General features: G+C 37.1%; 1 long non-coding RNA gene across 2 annotated transcripts in view; it reads left to right on the plus strand.

The window, feature by feature from the left end:
- Positions 1 to 7715, plus strand: part of LOC109562363 (uncharacterized) — a 537301-nt gene extending 529586 nt beyond the window's left edge. For both annotated transcript variants that reach the window (XR_011567828.1, XR_011567832.1), the window contains exon 6: positions 1175 to 7715. This is a non-coding gene — a long non-coding RNA (uncharacterized lncRNA). The remainder of the gene's footprint in view (positions 1 to 1174) is intronic.
- Positions 7716 to 13779: the final 6064 nt, after the last annotated feature.

Consider the following 13779-nt stretch of genomic DNA (forward strand, 5'->3'; position numbering starts at 1 on the left):
AAAGAAATTGTACTGAATGGTGCATCCTTTTTCAGAGACAATTATGGCACGCTTATTTAAAAATGAAAGGATGATCCAGACACACAATTAGGTGTGATGGGGTTGAAATTATTTCTTTCAAAGTTAGATGAAGAAGCTTTCTCTACAAAAGTATGTGGTAGTATTTATCAGGCTTAAATATGGCATATTTAATTGACATTCACATTTTTCCTAAAGATAAACAATATATAGCATCATTTTATATTAAAAGTCAGTATTTTGTGGTATAGGTTTTAAATTTGCATGAAACTTAAAGAATGAGAACTCAAAAACTATTCAAACTACTTTCAACTGTTCTGGTAAATATCTACGTCTTTTAAGTATCCTCACAGTAAGATACTAGAGAAATAAAACATTTGAAAATAACTAGAGTAAAGAAAGTGCTACAATAGAAAGAAAAAATTCAGAACTGAAAGAATCTAATTCACAGTACACTTTCAGGAAATACTTGGTAAAAAATGACAGAAAAAATTTGCATTTTCAAACCCCAGCATAGGAATTAAAGATAGGAATTGAGAAATGTCAAACTAATGGCAAATTATATCTTGAAGAATTGGAAAGTTTTATAAAATTTGCAACTATAAAGCTGGACTAATGTATTTGGAAGCAGTGAAGAGATGTTTGTATCACCACCATATTCGTTTTGAAATAATATTTATAAATTGGGTTTATAACATACTTCCCATGACGTGAAATACTGTGTGTACTAATTCTAAATCTATTATTATTAAACATTTATTTAGAAGATGTCTGTATTGTTTCAGCCTACAATAGCCATGCATGAAATGCATGCAACCAGTAAGCAAATTATGTTTCACTTCAGACAAGTTTGGAATTATTCTGTGTAAATAGTAAAACTGTACTTGATTTCAACCATGTTGTTCTTGCTGGTAAGATGGTGTTCTAAATATTTTTAGTGGGCTATCTTTTACTCCAACATGGGACTAATTAGTTCATGCTTTCTAAATGTTTGTTCATCAGACATCGTCAATCGGAAAGCATCTAGTAACTGCCATACATGGTCACAGCCAAAGCAGCGTCTCCATTCTCCATCCAGCCTGCCATTTGCATTTCCTCCCCTTAGCCATTATACTTACTCTCTCATCTAATATGCCATTATTATCTTTTTTCACAGAACTTACAGAACCCAAGATTTCTCTTGAAAGCATGACAAAAGAACCCCTCTCTTTGAATTCTGAGAATTTATTTTTGGAAGCTATTATATGTCAAGATCTGTGGACCAGTTGTAGTTGCTGCAGTTTCAAATTATTCAATCTCATCATGAATCTCTTTGACTACCTGAGGAATTAACTATTTGTCCTTATGTGGTATTTGTTTTACATATTTAAACCCTGTAAACTGTAAACTTGTGGGAAGAAATCATATTTTTTAACTAATATGCACATAATGCTCAAATGGAAAATATTTATACATTTCAATTTAGTAAATATTAATTGATCTTTTACTTGGGGGAGAGCTTTCTGGGATAATCTCAAGATCCTGTTTTTGTGTTCCAGGATATTAAGGCCGAGAGAAATTTGGGAAAGAGATTAGGCAAACTTTGAATAGTTTAACATAATTTTTATAAGCAAATAGGGGAGTCCAAGCATAGGGTTTCTTATTTTGTTTGTATAATACGATTTAGAGGTAGTTTTTATGGTTGAATAAGCTCTTAAGATGTAAAGATGTGGTTTAGTATTCTGAGAACACTGTGTTAGACAAATAGCAGAGATAGTCATACACAGGATAATAAGGCGGTGTTTGAGGACCAAGTTGTAGGTGAGAAAAAACGTGAGAAAAAGGAGAGCTTTATAAATAATGAGAGATTACACTGAAATTTAAGTGAAAATTAAGTAGAGATCTGAATATAGAGAATATTGAATGTTATATTTAGGGGTTTTGCTTAGATTTTATAGACAAAGGGCAATATGAAGATTCTGAACAAAAGTGTTAGTCACTCAGTTATGTCCAACTCATTGCAGCCCCATTGATTATATAGCTCTCCAGGTTCCACTGCTCATGGAATTCTCCAGGCAAGAATATTGGGGTGGGTAGCCTTTCCATTCTCCAGGGGATCTTCTTGATCCAGAGATTGAACCCAGGTCTCATGCATTGCAGGCAGATTCTTTACTATCTGAGCCACCAGGAAGCCTTAAACAAAGGATATATATATTAGAAATGATTTAAGGAGACTAATTCAGCAATAATAGGTAAAATATACTCAATAGGTTTTAAAATAATTGAGTTAGGTAGAAATTGTTTGAAAAAAAAATTGTTGTAAGCTATAGTAGGCAAATGGTAATTGAAGCCTTAAATATGTGCTGACAATTGAAAGGAGACATGGATGTCAGCAGATATTTCAGTTACTGAATGAATGAAACATGGCAAGTCATATGTGGATGCAGCAGAGGGAGAAATCACAGTTTTCAAGACTTGTTTAATGGAAGATTTTTGTGTCATTAAGTCAAGGGGAAAAGTCAGGCTGGGGAAATGGTAAGGCACCTACATCCCTGATATTCAACCTTTCCAATACATTTGAACCACTGGGCACATTAAAAAACTACTGATGACTGAATTGCACCCATTGAAATTCTGGTGTTGCAAGTCTAGAGGATGTCAAGGGCACAGGAATTTTAAAAAGTTCCACAGGAAATTCTAAGATTAAGCTAGGAAAGTTCTTACTAGATTCTGGCTACTTAACAAAGCAGTCCATAAACCAGCTACATCCACATTATCTGGAAATGTATAGAAATCTAGATTTTTAGTCCCAATCATGGAACACCTGAGTTAGAAGCTGTAGTTGAAACAGTCATGTCCAACTCTTTGCGACCCTGTGGACTGTAGCCTACCAGGCTCCTATGTCCATGGGATTCTCCAGGCAAGAATACTGGAGTGGGTTGCCATTTCCTTCTCCACGGGATCTTCCTGACCCAGGGATAGAACCCAAGTCTTCCTCATTGGAGGCAGACGCTTTAACCTCTGAGCCATCAGGGAAGCCCAGGTGATGTGTACGCCTGTTAAATTTTTACTAGTGCTTAACTTGAACATTCTAGAATCATCTGAGGTGCAGAAGTTCTGATTTAATTGGTATAGGGTGGGGCCCAGGCGCAGATACTATTTTGAGAGCTCCCCAGAAGATACATACATGAGCTGGCTTTGAGAGGTCTAAGTACAAACGTTTTACTTGCACATCTAAGGTTCAAATTCCCAGAGGAGTTTGTTCTTTTCTTGATTTCTTGTAACAGCCTTAAAATGTAACTAGACGGAAATGAGAGATGTTTTTATTCTCTAACTGTATTGCAAGACAGGAGGTTTTGGTTAATGAGACTCTACAGAAATATTCTACGTGACTAGGATTTTAGATTTATTTGGAGCAATTTGGAGTAAGATCGAAGAATAAAACTGAACAAAAAGGTCTCCTCGAAAGCAGCTTAAATATCCATATCATCAGCCCACACGATAATCTATTTGGAATTAAGGTAAACTTTTTAGGCATCTCTGATTTTTCCTTGTGATCTGATACGGATAGCTACCCTGTTTTGAGAGACTTTGTAATGACAGCCAATGTGAATTGTTGCCACACTCAATTTGCAAGGGCAGAGTTTCAAGCTGGAATAATTGCCTATTCCACTCCAGAGATGGGATGCTGACTGCTTCATTACCAGCTGGATGAACCAGGGCATGAGCAATTTCAGACAATGTGAACCATGCTCCTTTATACTACCCAAGGGTGCTAGTTCCCAAATATACTTACTCCCTCCCCCAACCCCGGTGACAACAGACATGTTTTGCCTGCTGAAGGGTGCTCCTGATGGAACTGAAAGAGTTGTGCAAACGCACCTGTGCCCTGCTCTCACATCATTCTGCAAAGTGAATCACTATCCACGTTGGAGTAGCAGATAGACTCACATTGTAGAATTACTGACATGATTTTATCTATTGCTACTTGTTTTCCCATCTACCTTCATTCCATTTCTAAGGCAAAAGAAATGACTATTATATAATCTATTATTAGATTAATAGTTGCATTGGCATATATTGAGCCAGTAATTGTAACTACGAAGATTAACTTACAACTTAGTACCTTGATTTGATGGCAGGAAGTTCTATAGAAAAGCCTGTAAATGTTGGGAAGTAACTGCTTTTAAAAAGCATTTGCATTTGGGCCTTTGCATAGTCGATACAAACTCTTATGAGTATCACTTTAAGGCACAACACTTATTTTTGTTTTTGTGCAAGTCATTTATAATATGCCACATGTATTACCTAAATAGCTACACTTCATTTGAAATCAATAATAGTTTTGAGTCAGAGGAAATGTTGCTTGAACCAGAAGCCACTGTCGTATTTGTATTAATGAATTATCAACTACAATTTTAAACCAAAACCAGGCAATACAATTTTAGAAGCAGTGTCTGATACAATGGAAACCATGATATGTATGTTGATAGGAATGGAATCAAAGTTAATATACCTAGTTTAGGTTTTCTTTTATTAATTTTGAATTACTTGACATATACTGTTTTTAAATACCTATCTCTATATCTAGCTTTACATCTATGATAATTGCTATATAAATGTGTATATATATATATAAAACATTAAAGTAAAAACAAATACTTTAAAAAATATTTATGTGTCTATCACCAAGGCTGGAAATAATATATTCTCCATTGTCTAAGGCCTCCTATGTGTCTTCCTCATCATTCTTCCTTATCCTGCTCATAAACTGACAGTTTCTTGAACTTTTTATAATATTACATTAGGCATATTGATAATTTCAGGTAACACACAATTCACCCTTTTAAGGTGATTATCAGTACATTCACAGATATGTCCAACTAACACCACAGACAAATTTAGAATACTTTCATCCCTCCAAAAAGGAACAACCATTCCCCATCTTACCACTCCAGCCCTAGCCATAGATAGCCATTCATCTGCTTTTAGTTTCTAAAAGATTTTCCTCTTTTAGATATGTCAGGTAAGAAGAATCATAGACTGTGACCTTTGTGCCTGACTTTTTCACTTAGAATAATGTTTAAAATTTTTATCTATATTGAAAAATGTATCAGTACCTTTATGATTGGATAATATTCATTGTATGGGTATACCACAGTTTGTTTATTCATATGTCAGTGATAGAAATTTATGTCATTCTATCTTTTGGCTACTATGAATCATGTTGCTATAAATATCTGTGTACAAATTTCTGTGTGGGCTTGTGTTTTAATTTTTCTTGGGTTTGAACCTAGGAGTGGAATTGCTGTATCTAATGGTACCTCCGTGTTTAATCATTTGAGGAACTGACAGGCTATTTTCCAAAGTGACTGCACCATTTTACATTCCTGACAACAGTTTAAGACGGTTCAGACTGCCTCAACAGCTCTTGATATTCTCTAACCTTTCGATTCTTGTCATCCTAGGGAGTGTGAAACTGTTTCGTAGTTTTGGTTTTCATCTTCTCGATGACTAATGATGTTAAGTATCTTTTCTTGTGCTTATTGGCCATTTATATTTCTTTGAAGAAATGTTTTTTCATCTCCTTTGCCCATTTTAAGTTAGATTAGTTGACTTTTTAATATTGAGTTTTAACAGATTTTTTACATTCTGGATACAAATTCTTTATCAGATCATGACTTGCAAATATATCCCTCTAATCTTTGAGTTGTCTTCAGAAAATTTTTTCATGGTGCCAATTGTTTGTTATGATTTCCTTTTCCATTTGTCTAGTCATTATGGATTATGTTTGTGAAGCCTGCTATCGGGCCACAGGAAGGCACAGTCTTGGTTATGCGCATGGTTAGTTATCCTAGGCTGATGGTAGTTTTGGTAGAGCTCTATTCCTCTCATTCCCTAACCACACCCATATGGCTAACACCACCAATTGCTGCCTTTTGTTCAGTGGATTTTAATAAATCCACTAGAGTATAAACTTCTCTGCAAATTAATCCAATGAAATATGAGTTCTTTTGAAGGAATAGTATCTGAAGTTAATACTTGGGTATTTGTTTTTTATCCCAGCAGTGTTCCTCCTAACTGACTTATTCTCCAGTTCTCTCTTAGAGACTCCTAGCCTAGCATTTAACCTGTATCTTCTTAAAAACATCATTTATTTCCTTGTTGGCTGCACTGGGGCTTTGCTGCTGCATGTGGGCTATCTTAGTTGTGGCATGCATGGGCTGCTCTGTAGCTGTGGTGTGTGGCTTTCTCATTGTGACGTCTCCTCTCATTGCAGACTGCAGGCCCTAGGACACCTGGGCTCAGGAGTCGTGGTTCATGGGCTGAAGTAGTTGTAGCCCACAGACTTAGTTGCCCCTTGACATGTTTAATCTTCCAGACGGGGGATTGAACCTGTGTCTCCTATATTTACAGGCAGACTATTAACCAGTGGACCATCAGGGAAGTCCTAACCTATATCTTGAATCTTCTTTGAATTGCCTTTAACCACAGCCTCCAGTTGTTTTGCATGTGATTCTAAGCTTGACTTTCTCCATGTTTGCTGCAAATGATAAGGCATATTACTTTCTTATGGTTCCTGGAGCCAGAAATACAAAAATGTGTCACTGAGCCAAAACCAAGATTTTCTCAGGGCTACGCTTCCTCTGGAAGCTCTGGAGAACAATGTATTTTCTGGTCTTTCCCAGCTTGTGGGGGAGCATCCTTTGGTTTTTGATCTCTTCCTCCATCTTCAAAGCTAGTGGTATGGCATCTTCTCTGACTCCACTTCCCTTTGCTTCCTTCGCAAGACTTTTTCTCTGGGTCAGGTCTTCTGTTTCATTTTCATGAAATGAATGAAATCTCATTCTCATTTATGGTTGCATTTCACTTAGAGTCCACCCAGATAATCCAGTTAAGTCCCTCATCTAATTGTCTAAATGGTTTTAATTTAATCAGATCTACAAAGTCAAGTTTTATCATGAAAGTGAAAGTTGCTCAGTAGTGTCTGACTCTTTGCGACCCCATGGACTGTAGAGTCCATGGAATTCTCCAGGCCAGAATATTGGAGTGAGTAGCCTTTCCCTTCTCCAGGAGATCTTCCCAACCCAGGGATTGAGCCCAGGTCTCCCTCATTGCAGGTGGATTCTTTACAAGCTGAGCCACCAGGGAAGCCTAAGAATACTGGAGTGGGTAGCCTATCCCTTCTCCAACAGATCTTCTGGAACCAGGAATTGAACCGGGGTCTCCTCTGGCTTATTTACCAGCTGAGCTATCAGAGAAGTCCTAGTTTTACCATATAAGTAAAGATTTACAGGCTCCAGAGAATAGGTCATGGATATATTTTGGGGAGGCCGTCATTCAACCTACATAGTAAATATGTAGTAAACATAATAAATATGCTTCCATCCAATCTCCAAGAAGACTTCCTTAGAAAAGCAGCAGACAAAATAGTCTTTTTGCCCTCTCTACGGAGGAAATCATATTTCTCCATCTGTTGTCTACTAAGTGAGCCTCCAACTCATGTAGGGCATCCTTTCCATCTGGTTCTCAATGAATTGCTCTGTTGGGCGGCTGGGCATGGGATGCCAACACGGCAGTATTGAGTTGGATGTTGATATTGCTATAAGCATAATAAAACAATCTGTCTCTGATCAAAGCCTCACATGCATAAGCTTAAAAGTCTCATTATTTATCTTGATATAAATGTTGCATGTAGGAAACAAGATTAAACACGGTTAGAGCTATTCCTAAGTAGGAAAGTATTTTCAAAGATTTCTATGAAACACTTCTGCCTTTTCGGGTTGGGCTTTTTTTCATAGGAATGATGTTTTGAAGTATTTATTTTCACAGTCTCTGAACTCATTGTATTTCCTGTGTATGCACATGCCTATGTGCGCATGTGTATCTTTTAAATGATATGTATTCTGTACATGGGCTTCCCAGGTGCTGCTAGTGGTGAAGAACCCACCTGCCAATGCAGGAGACATAAGAGATACAGGTTGCTCCCCGAGTCTGGAAATTTCCCTGGTGGAGAGCACAGCAATCCACTGTAATATTCTTACCAGGAGAACCCCATGGGCAGAGGAGCCTGGCGGGCTACACTCCATAGGATCACAGAGTCGGACACAATTGAAGTGGCTTACCATACACACATGCACACACACATTCTGTATGCTGCTGCTGCTGCTAAGTCGCTTCGGCCGTGTCCGACCCTGTGCGACCCCATAGACGGCAGCCCACCAGACTCCCCTGTCCCTGGGATTCTCCAGGCAGGAACACTGGAGTGGGTTGCCATTTCCTTCTCCAATGCATGAAAGTGAAAAGTGAAAGTGAAGTCACTCAATCATGTCCGACTCTTAGCGACCCCATGGACTACAGCCCACCAGGCTCCTCTGCCCATGGGATTTTCCAGGCAAGAGTACTGGAGCGGGTTGCTGTTGCCTTCTCCGTCAAGGAGCCCTGCTGCTGCTGCTGCTAAGTCGCTTCAGTCGTGTCCGACTCTGTGCGACCCCATAGACGGCAGCCCACCGGGCTCCCCAGTCCCTGGGATTCTCCAGGCAAGAACACTGGAGTGGGTTGCCATTTCCTTCTCCCACATTCTGTATATGACATGCCATATATAAGATATCACTATAAGGTATTATGTATAACATATCTCTTAAAATAAGTGGAGACATGTATTATATTTTTTATGAAATTAGGGAATTTTTACATCTTGAAAAGTTCATCACTTTAAAGTTTATATTACTCTGGTTTATTTTTCCATTAGTACTTAGACTCATCTTTACTCCTATAGGACATCTTTCAACATGTTTAAGAAAACTCTCATAATAAGACTCAGGCAACATATCTTTCCACTAGGGAGTTATATGATATCCATTCATATAATCTAATCCCTTAGCTATTTAGGAATATATATTGAGAAATAGCACATCAGTAAAATATCTATTTTCATTCTTTAAAGTTTAAACGTGAAGGCAGAAAGTTATCTGTGTGAAGTACTGAATAATTCAAAAAATTTTAACAAATGGACCTTAATTTTGAAAATACAAATATAGGTAGACCTTTCCATTTTCTATGGTAATTATATAAACATTTTTGCTTCCAAATTTAGCTAAAAATATTATTCTAAGAACATTCTTTGGTATGTGAAGCTGACCCACTGGTGATTTTTTCTTCTTTTTTATAAAATCTTACTATGCCTTATATTGGCAGAAAGCTTTAGGGGAAAATAATATGAAATTGGGAAAGAAAGCAAGATGAAACTAATAAAATACGATTGAAACTAAAGCACTGTTTTATCCCTGAAAATGGTCAACACTGTGCAGAAAGAGAGAATGCAATTAAAGTGATGTCAGGAACAAGTCACACCTAAATCATTCACTGAGTGGAGAATTCAGAATTAATTCAAATTTGGCTATATTTTCTTTTTCTTTGTTATTTAGAAAAATTGGTTATCCATTAAATCAAATAAATAATTTATTTTCTATACTACGAGTCCACCTGCAAGTGGGGAGACACAAGAGACACAGGTTCAACCCCTGGGTCGGGAAGATCCCCTGGAGGAGGAAATGGCAACCCAGTTCTGTATTCTTGCCAGGAAAATTCCATGGACAGAGGAGCCTGGCGGGCTACAGTCCATGGGTTCACAAAGAGTCAAATATGGCTGACACATGCACTGCACCATACTACATCATAATTATTTGTAATCTACATTAATAGTGACTGGTTCTTATTGCCTATCTGGCAGGAACTGTGCAATATTACTAAAAGAATGGTTGTCAAATAAAGAGTTTAATGACAACTCTCAAGGTCAAGCCTTTTAGTCCATCACAGTGCTTCTATGGGTCTGGTCTTTTCAAAATTGTAGAATTCTTTTAGTGACGCCCATATAGCATAAGTTAATTATTTACTCATAAACGTTGATAAGAAAAACACATAATAGACAGCAAGTTCTGTCAATTTAATAATAGTTTAATGTGTACCATGAGATATAAAAATAGAGTAAAAAAAGCAACTTTTTTTCTACTTTTTTCTTTTTTAAAAAAGTTAAATGGCATTGAGCTCACTAGTTTGTTGTATAGTATAAATTAAACCCTGAATTTTATAAAAACTACACAGCTGTATGATGATTTCTTAATAAAACCATAGATAGGACAATAGTCACCCAAGATATTAAAGAAATGAATTAAATTCTGTATTTTTATGGGTTCAAGTTAATGTTTAGATCTCATTATTTTAAGGATCCAAATTAACTTTATGTATTTTGTAGGATTTAAAATGTAAGAGTAATAAAAATGTTCATGAGCTGTATGTGCATAGACATTTTTATTTGTAATCTCTCAAAGTTTATTGTAAATAAGTCAGTGAAAGGCACCCTAATGAGTTAGTATCAATCAGGTCCTGCCACGCTGTCAAATTTGGCTCAGTCATGATAGATAACATTCAATCTTGTGAAACTAATGTACGTTTCTACTTCTCTTCATAAGCTTATGTAGTAAACTTTGAAGATGTTTTCTTCTAAACATACACATATGGCATTTTGCCCCATGACTTGATTTTATTTTGATTTTTAAACAAATAGTTGAGTAGGAATCAGAGGGAAGGAGGGAGAGTCAGGGCACACACTATGTTTGCATATGATTCATGGTCCTGCCTTTTCTGAGCTCTCTCACTTACTCCATAAAATAACTATTCAGTTTGGGTTTTTATATCACTTTTATAAAAGAACACGCAAGTTCAGAAAATTTTAGCAGTTTTCTAGAAATTAGTAATGACTGAACCAGAATTAAAGCTGAAGCGTGCACTGACGGGCTTCCCTGGTGGCTCAGACAGTAAAGAATCTGCCTGCAGCACAGCAGACCTGTGCTTGATCCCTGAATCAGGAAGATGCCCTGAAGAAGGGAATGGCTACTCACTCCAGTATTCTTGCCTGGAGAATGCATGGACAGAGGAATCTGGTGGGCTACAGTCCATGGGTTTGCAGAGTCAGACACGACTGAGTGACTAACATTTTCACTTTTTCTTATTCGTGTTCAATTGCAAAGACCAAACCCATTCTGCTAAACTATTCGCATTAGACCTAAGAAACTGGAATCATCCTCTTCAAATTCGTATCCAGAAATCAAGGATGTCTGCAAGTTTTAGGATAGACTCGGTTACCCTATGTTAATAAATATTACATTAATCCTACTGACTTGACATTTTAGCTCATGATACTCCCACACAGGTTGCCTGAAAGCTTGAGTCTCTATGTTTACAAAGATTTCCAGGCTAATAAAGGCTTCATTCTGATAGATGCTTCTTCCTACATGATCTCCCATGATTGCCACAGAAATGAGAAGATGTGTGTTAAAATGTTTAGTGATTCTTAGAACTTTAGCTAGAAGTAATACAAGCCATTTATTGACATTTTGTTGACTAAAGAAACTCAGGTATAACTTCACAGGGGATAAAAAAAAATCCAGTCCTACACAGTTCCCGAAAAGGGGAGAGGAAAACTATTTGGTATAAGCTTAAATGGGCTACTCCTGTTCAACATCTTGTCAGCAAATATTCAGCTGGCCTTTCCATAAGTGAAATTCACTCATCTTCATGAGGCAAAGTCAAAATATCCCATTCATTCACAGAGTCACCTCAAAATATAGTATCTTTACATGATATGCAGTAGCCTCAGCATCACTGATATGGACTTGGTATGGATGCTTAAGAACTCAAAAGACAAGTTCTCCCCTTTCCCCTATCTAAATATGGTGGTGGAACAGGGTAAACCAGAATGAAGAGGCGTGTTTTGAAGGCAGAGAATGGGAAACACCAGTAGGTCACGGGTCCTCCAACTAATCATGAAATCCTGCTTGGCAGAGATTATAAGAACCCCTACATTGAGGACAGGGAAAGTTTCTCAAGTGGGTCTGAATTTTCCCTCATTCTAGGGATCTCTAGCTCCTGAGCTGTTACCCATGGGAGTTTGGTTTTGTTTTTATTTTTCCCTTAATTATCTTTTTGGGCCACATTGAAAAATATACCCTCCCTGGAAACTGGGCCACTTTCTCAGCTTGACTTCTGCCTAAACAAACTTGGGACTCAAGTATAAATTTAATGTTCAAAGAATCACAGTCTTCTTGAGGCTGAGCTCATTCTCTAGAAGTATGACTCTTAAAAATATCCTGTGCTTCATATCCATTATAGTCAATGAAGAATAGTAATAATGCACATTCTTAGATTTATCTAACTTTCCCCCTTTCTTTCTTGCCTTCATTTTTCACTTTTATGACTTGGTTTCAGTTAGCTCAAGTTAATACTTCTTTTTTTGGAAAGACTTTAATTCTTTTGCCTGAAGTATTTTATCAATTGAAATGATTTACTTGGTGGCATAAACTTAGTGGTGATCCAAGACACCTTTATTCATTCAGATGTTTTAGAAGAAGTATTATGTTAGATATCTATAGCTGCGTAACACATTACTCTAAAACTTAGTGGATTAAAACTATATATATATATATATATATATATATATATATATAAAATCTCAGTTCTCTGTGTCAAGAATCTGGTTCCTTGTGTTCCTTTTGCCATGATCTTTTGTAAAGGCTGAAATAAAATTGTTAGCCAGTGCCAGAGTCTCATCCAACTTCTTGACTGGGGAAGGAATCCATTTCTATGCTTGTTTGCATGGTTTTTGAAAAGATTCAATTTCTCAAGGGTTGTTTGATTGAAGGCCCCATTTCCATGCTGACTCTTGGCTTGAAGGAGGATACCTTTAATTCCTTACCTTACAGGCGTATCAAACATGGCAGTTTGCTTCAGTAAAACCTACAAGAGAGACAGAGTCTTCAAGCCAAAATGTAAACTAATCTTTCGAGTAATACCTCATCACCTTTGCCCTTGTTTAGATACAAATCAAAGGCCTTGTCCAGACTTGGGAAGTGGATTACATACAGTGTAAGTACCAATAAATTACTTGCCTGTCTTATAATCTGTCTGCCACAGATGGAATAGATAAGCATAGACTTGATTTCATCTTTATAAAAGCCTGAGATTTTATTCCTCCTTTGCCTTTTGTCTTTTGGTTAGTTTAATCTTTTACTAGGTAGGGTTGAGAACAAAGTTACCTCTTTAAAAATTTAAGTTCCTGCTTTTCCAAACCTAGTTATTGTCTCACTACAATTCTGTTTTACTTACAAACTGGCCGATTCTCTTTTGTGATCAGCATTGCCGATGCAGTAATTCATCTTACCAACTCAGCCAATTGCAGCCCACACATCTGTTCTCCAAACTCTCCCTTGTGCTGCTGTCCCATGGACATTTCGAGTCAGGAGGTTGTAGGTGGAACAGCATCAGCTCTGTTCGCTCCAGGTTCCAAATTTAGTCATCTCCCCTCCTCTTCCCAATCTTGGTGATACAGGATATTTCACCAGTAATCTGGGGAGACATTGAGAATTTCATTTAATCCTAGACTTGCCAAACTTCTCCAAGGGAGCCTTGTATCTCACCCTTGTCTTTTGAAGGTAACCTTGTAAGTAGAAAGAGTAGATAAACCATCTCTAATTTCCACGTGAGGACTACAGTTCTCTTTCACTCAACTTTCTCATTTGGAGGCCGAAATCCTGCCCTACAAAACTGGCTATTGCTATTTCTTTTTATTTTTCCAAATATTTATAGTTTGGCATTAACTTTCACATTTGAGGTTCAAAAACTCTTTCTCTTTTCATTTCACTCAAAAGTATATTTTGCTTTTCAAAAGCTGAGAACTCCAGTTTGTTTTTATTTGGCTCTGGGCTCTTTTCCTTAGATTCAGTT

The sequence above is a fragment of the Bos indicus genome, chromosome 7 (assembly GCF_029378745.1).
Source record: "Bos indicus isolate NIAB-ARS_2022 breed Sahiwal x Tharparkar chromosome 7, NIAB-ARS_B.indTharparkar_mat_pri_1.0, whole genome shotgun sequence".
Classification (NCBI taxonomy): Eukaryota; Metazoa; Chordata; class Mammalia; order Artiodactyla; family Bovidae; genus Bos; species Bos indicus.